The sequence below is a fragment of the Brassica oleracea genome, chromosome C4 (genome assembly GCF_000695525.1).
Source record: "Brassica oleracea var. oleracea cultivar TO1000 chromosome C4, BOL, whole genome shotgun sequence".
Taxonomy (NCBI): Eukaryota; Viridiplantae; Streptophyta; class Magnoliopsida; order Brassicales; family Brassicaceae; genus Brassica; species Brassica oleracea.
Window position 1 is genome coordinate 45,103,567 of NC_027751.1, and position 6,528 is coordinate 45,110,094.

The 6,528-nt window shown below is 34.3% G+C and overlaps 1 pseudogene; it reads right to left on the minus strand.

Moving 5' to 3' along the window:
- The window catches only part of LOC106342057, an 11,290-nt pseudogene extending 9,066 nt beyond the window's left edge, over positions 1-2,224 (minus strand).
- Between the last annotated feature and the right edge of the window lie 4,304 nt (positions 2,225-6,528).

A 6,528-nucleotide genomic window follows, 5' to 3' on the forward strand; every position in this document is an offset into this window, starting at 1 on the left:
AAACAAATTCCTACTCCTACGATATGGATGATCAGGTGGTAGAAATCGTCTGTGACAGTCAAACCAACACGTTTTCCTTCCGTTCTTTAGTTGGAAAGCATCTGTGTCATCTTGACAATATGGACATGATAGCTTCCCATGTGTTGTCCATCCAGATAACATACCATATGCTGGAAAGTCACTTATTGTCCACATAAGTATTGCCCGCATATGGTATGTTATCTGGATGGACAACACATGGGAAGCTATCATGTCCATATTGTCAAGATGACACAGATGCTTTCCAACTAAAGAACGGAAGGAAAACGTGTTGGTTTGACTGTCACAGACGATTTCTACCACCTGATCATCCATACCGCAGGAGTAAGACTTCGTTTACGAAGAACAAGCAGGTGTTTGATGGTCCACCTGAGGAAGTTAGTGGGAAAGATTTGTTGAAGCAGTTTAGGTATTTTGATGCAGAAAGGACGCCAGATGTAGGTGGACATGAAAACATTCGAGTCAATGAGGTTGGAGAGCTATATAACTGGCACAAAAAGAGTATTTTGTGGGATCTGCCATATTGGGAGAGTCATCTATTGCGGCATAATTTAGATGTCATGCATATTGAGAAGAACTTCTTCGAATCATACGCCCATAATGCGAAAACATTAGGCTCTGTACCATCCCCCGCCCGGTTCTCCTTCTCGAGTTTTCTTTTCCATCTCAAACTGAAATCTTCACGCTCTTTAGACTGAGGGACATAACTCCTCACACCTAACAAGCCCTGCATAGTCTCTAAGCTACGACCGTTATGTCTCATCATGTGGGTCATTCCATTTGATAGTAACCAGACATACCCTTCCTCCATCATCCCTATTTCTCTAGCTTTCTTCAAAACCCGGAATCCGAGACTTGCGTCCATGTTGATAACGAATACCCTTGTCTGCTCAGTCTTGAGTTTATAAAGTTCCTTTAGAATATGATCATCGCTAGCCTCTGGAGAGATCACACTTCTATGGACTTACACGTCTTCTAAAGCCTCTGACAAGGAGGGCATGATTCCTTGACCTAACTCGTTGTCCACATAAATTGCGACGACGCTTCTCCACCCAAATGATTTGACAATGGACGCAATGGCTTCAGCCTGGAATGAGTCGTCGATAGTGGCTCGGACGAAGTAAGGGTTGTTGATAGTTCTAAGTAGAGGGCTCGTTGCTGAGAAAGTGATGGTCGGTACTTGAGATTTGGTGGCCAGTTTAATCATAAACTCGGCTTGCATAGAGCTTCTTGGTCCGATGATGGCCCTCACTTTCTCGTTATTGATTAGGTTATAGGCTGCTTACACCACAAGCAAACAAAAAAGAAAAAGAAAAAGAATGGTTAATCCTTTGTTTGGACCACTGAGAAGATAGAACGGCAATATTGAACGTAAGTATGGACTTATTTGTTCGTTTATAGATTTTAATATTTTTAGTAGAATTAGCTGTTATTGGTTTATGCATTTTACATTATCGAAGTCTATTGTTACTAGTTTTATTATTCTTTTATTCTGTTCAACATCTAGAGTTATTCAGACGTTGAAAAATAGTATTTTTAATCAGTTCTGTAATTCTATTATAATCTAATGTTATTAGGATATTAATTCTTAATATTTCATTTATAGTGGTAGGGATTTCTTTTAGAGTTGACTAATCTTCAGCAAGATTCTAAGCATATACCACAAGTAGATTATTAATAGTAATCTAACAGACTCGTTGCACATACCACACAAGAACACACTAAGGACTTTCAGTAGGCACTTATAAGATTGATTAGATTCAATGAAAATAGTACCTAATCAAGTCTCGAGGTTACCTAACTTCATAGGCAGTATTCATTTAACTAAAACTAAATATAACTATACCGAATTATCCCCTTACCCAAAAAATAGTAACGGAGAAGCAAGAGACAGAAAATGTAAACAACCTGCAGCTGATGCCTCAACAATATCTTCCATGGAATCCCTGACGTGAAGAGCAAGTCTTGTGCGGTGATGAGGATGAGTTTGGTAGAAATCGGACAACGACATGTTAATTGAAGTGAGGCAGATCTTGGAAAAGTTTGTTTTGAGATCAATAACTACTCCTACTTTTATTTCATCACTTCTTGTGTTTTGTCCTAAACCAGCATCCATCACCACAAATCCCCAAAGGAACGGAACAAAGTAACTAAGAAAGGTGTTACGAGTTTTTGTAGTGTTGTTTGTCATCATCACAAGATTTGAGGACACGGATAATTATGTGATTCTTTAACTTCCCTTTTCTGTTATATATATAGAGGAGTGAATTGGTTTGGAAGAGTCTTGAACCCAAAATTGGTTCTAAAAGAAGAAGTCTTAAAGAATTATTATTAAAAACATTAGTGTTAACCCTTGTTCTTCTGAAACTCGCTGGGTGCTACGCGTGCGGTGCACCCGGGCCTAGCAATTTATTGGAAAAGCGGGAAAAAATCGGGAAGTACACGGGGAGGAATTTTTTGTATTTTTATATTTATAATACTTCATTTATACGTATATTATCATACTCTAGTGGTTTGGTCATTAGTATGGCATGAACTATCATGGGTTCGAGGTGATCAGAGTGTTATTTACTTTCAATGTTTTTAGTAAATTGTATTAAAAAGTATATGTAGAGCGATACAAAGATTGTACTGTGATCTAGTGGTTTAGGTGTTTTAATATGCTTATTTACTCACGGGTTCGAAGGTAGGTAGAGGTTAATTTTTCTAATTGTAAGTCAATGCGAAATTACTATAATGCCATCGTCCCCTTCTTCTCACCTCTCTCTGTCGAACAGAAACCCAATTTTTCCACTTTACCTTTAAAAAAAATTCTTAACATTTTTCACTGGTTTGATGATGTTTTTAACCTGATTACTCTAGATTCTCAACTAAACATTTGTTTTTGTACTTGAAAATTAATTAAAAGTGAGTTTTCCGTTGATTTTTTTTAAAAAAGTTGAATCGTGATGTTAATTACACGGACGTGTTTCGTTATAATTCGTTCTAGGCGGCTAAAACATGGAAACTATACGGCTACCCCCTAATGCTACCGCCGAGGTCTGATTCGCCACGGCCACCTACCGTGTAGCGATTATTCGGACGATTACTCGGCTCCCCGCCTGAGTTTTCGAACAAGGGTGTTAACTAAAGGACAATAAAAATGGGTTGGAAAAAGTCAAATGAAATTTGAAATCCGAGGCAGGCAGAATTTTTTTGCAAAGCAAAGCTACAAATTTTCCAAGTCTCTGATTACATAAATAATATTTTTGTACGTAGTAATTCCGGTGGCATAGTTTTTTCTTTCGAAATTTCCAGTGGCATAGTTTAGTATGTAGTAATTCGAATAGTTAAATATTAATCTCAGATGGAGATATATTTTTTAAACTTCTCTTTTTTAACAACACTCAGTTGGATAGATTAGCTTGCAAAACTATAAGGTAAATAAGTCAATGTCCTTCAATTAGTTTAAATTTCTAAATTTCAAGTTATAATTTTTTTCAAAAGGACGAACACTATACATACAAAATATCAAATAAAGATAAGATTTTGTATATAAATTCCAGAAAACAACGAAATTGATTAAATAAACTTGAAAACATTCTAAACACAAAAGAAAATCTTAAACATCACAGAGAAGAATACGGATAAGATTAAATTGTCTGTTTCTTTAATAATTTTGATATTTTAATTATTTGTAATGAGTCATTATAATTTATTATATTTAGATTGTATGTTTATTTGTTAAAACAATATAATTTTATTATTTCAATGTTTATTTAGATTTATATAAATTTTTGTTTTAACTAATTTATTTATGTTTTGTTATAACTAATTTATTTTTTTATTTTATTCTAACTAATTTATATATGTTTACTTATAAGTTTAAACTGATAAGAAATAATAATTTAACTCCTTTATTAAATATAACACAATAAATATTTTTTTTTAGTATTTGTTGGAGAGTAAGTGTAACATTATTCACAAAATACCAAATTGGGTGGGTATTGTATAATTTTTGGAATCCCTGTTTTGGAGTCTCATTGGAGTTAACCTTAGAGTTTAGATCTTAGGAATTACAGTTTATTAGCGGGGATTATATATTTATTTAGATTATTTTGTTAATTTACAAATATATATATATATATATATATAATGGATGGTAATTTTTAATTGTTTTTATATAATCACCTGTTTATCTTCTTTAATATTTCATATTCTTTTTTTCTCGAGTAGTTAGTTATCTTGCTTTTATTTTAAGATATGATATATAAAATAGTTTTGTGATATGATTATGAGATTCAATCATTTTGTAATACTAGCAGACTGGAGCCAAAAAGAAGTAGAAGATGATTACTAGAATTGATAAAAGAGTGAAATGGAATTGTGTAAAAGAAAAGAAATTTGGACAATTCTAATATGGACTGGCTACATGCTTTATTTTGAGCATATATATATATACATATATACTATTTTAATATATTTTTGATAAAAGAATTTATTACCAATTTCAATGCACCAGAACAAAGTCTCGTTTTTTTCAACGTGTGTTTGGGTATGTTATATAATCAAACACAATGTGGTGACCGTTGGAGGACCACCACATCTTCTCCGTCAATAAGACATAATGACGTTCGGTGTGGGGAAATCCAAAACTAATATTTAATATTGTCAACATTTTTTTTCCAAACACTAAAAAGAGACATCAATACCAAAAGATCACCGCACATTTGATTTTGTATGGACATGTCGAATCTACATGTACGTTACGTAGGTCAAGGCTTTCGCAATTGTATAGACTTGACTCAAGTCACTTAGGTCTTTGTAGTATACAAATGCATTTGGTCCGGCTTTTAATTCATCAAGGATAAGTGAAGGACGTCGAGTGGTTTTACATTGGGGTCAGAGGCTGAAGGAGAAGTATCCAATTCTAAGAGATAATTTGGTTACAAACTTATGTCCATATAATCTGTCTTTATTAATTTTCTCTGTTCTCTCAAGCTTTTGATCTTACCACTGGACCACGTTAAATTTGTTAAAAGAAAGCTATTTAAACCACCCACGTCCTTGTTGAGGCTTGAACAATAGTCTCTTCAAGCTTTAGGTACCACTGAAACACTTTATATGTTCTGAAGATAACTAATTTTTAACATGGTCTGGGTCTCATATTATAGAGATGTAGGAGACTTCAGACTCAACACTTCCTAGTCCTTCCAAAAAAATAAATCAACAAGTTTGTTATCTTATTTTTAAAACATGATATTTCAAATTAAACTTTCAAAAGAATTTTTTTTTTTTTGCACTTGGCACTATGGAATAGTTTAAGCCCTTCCATAGATCCGGGATGCTCCCGATTATTAAAAAAAAAAATTGATTGCGAATATAAAACTCGTATTGACGTAAGTTTGTAAATAAACATACGAATATGAATACAAGATTTTATCTATGATAAGTTTAAACTCAACATATTGGTTGGACAAAAACAATACTATTAAAATCGAAAACAAAGTGGCAAACCTGTCATGCACTTTTGCAACTTCTCTCTATTTCATATTAAATAGAAAATTTCTCATCTTCATCTTGTGCCGGTTGCAGGTTCAAAAGCTCTCTGCTCGCGTTGCAAGACACTCTTATTGACACAAACTCCCTAATTGGTGACGGACTGGGGACTTCGTGGCAATGGTGTATACCGTGCACTGTAATAATAATGTTTGAAAACTCCCAAAAAGTAATACTCCAAGTTCATGCACCCAAGTCCCGATGGTTTCAATAACCTCGAGCTCATGTTCATACAACTAATTTTCACCGGTATTACAAAAGAAGGCATAGACCTATAAAATAAACAGTTAGGAACCGTCCATATACAGCCCAATAATCATTATCATTCATTTCTACATATTCAATATTATAAACTTAACTATTTTCTTACTACTTAGTCATTTCACACATTTCTTACTACTTAGTCTTTCATATACATTTTCAGCCTGAAGGTCACCTACAGTCCAAAGATTCATCACGGCCGAAGCCAACCTGCGATTAAAAGGTCTGTCATGGCCGAAGCAAGCATGTGATCGAATGGTCCATCACGACATATCGGTCCATCACTGCTTGTTGGTCCATAGCTAACCTTTGACCCGAAATTTCATCACATATCCCGTAGCCAACATACAACCCAAAAGTCCATTGCAGCCCATAGCCAACATATGACCCAAAGGTCCATCACTGCCAAAGTCAACCAGCAATCCGAAAATTCATTATGACCGAAGCCAACATACGGCTTAAAAGCATTTAACTTAACATTTCATTAAATAACTCATGTATACTATGATAACGTTTTCTACGAATGTTAAATTATTCATCTCAAAAAGTCGTTTTTACAACATGTGCATCATACGATTAACGGTTTGTAGTAGAGAAAGCTTTTAGGAATTTATGAAACAGAGCAAATCACAGCAAATGAAAGAAAAAGAAAAACTTCGGGTCTTCATTCTTCAACGAGAGCCAAACCAG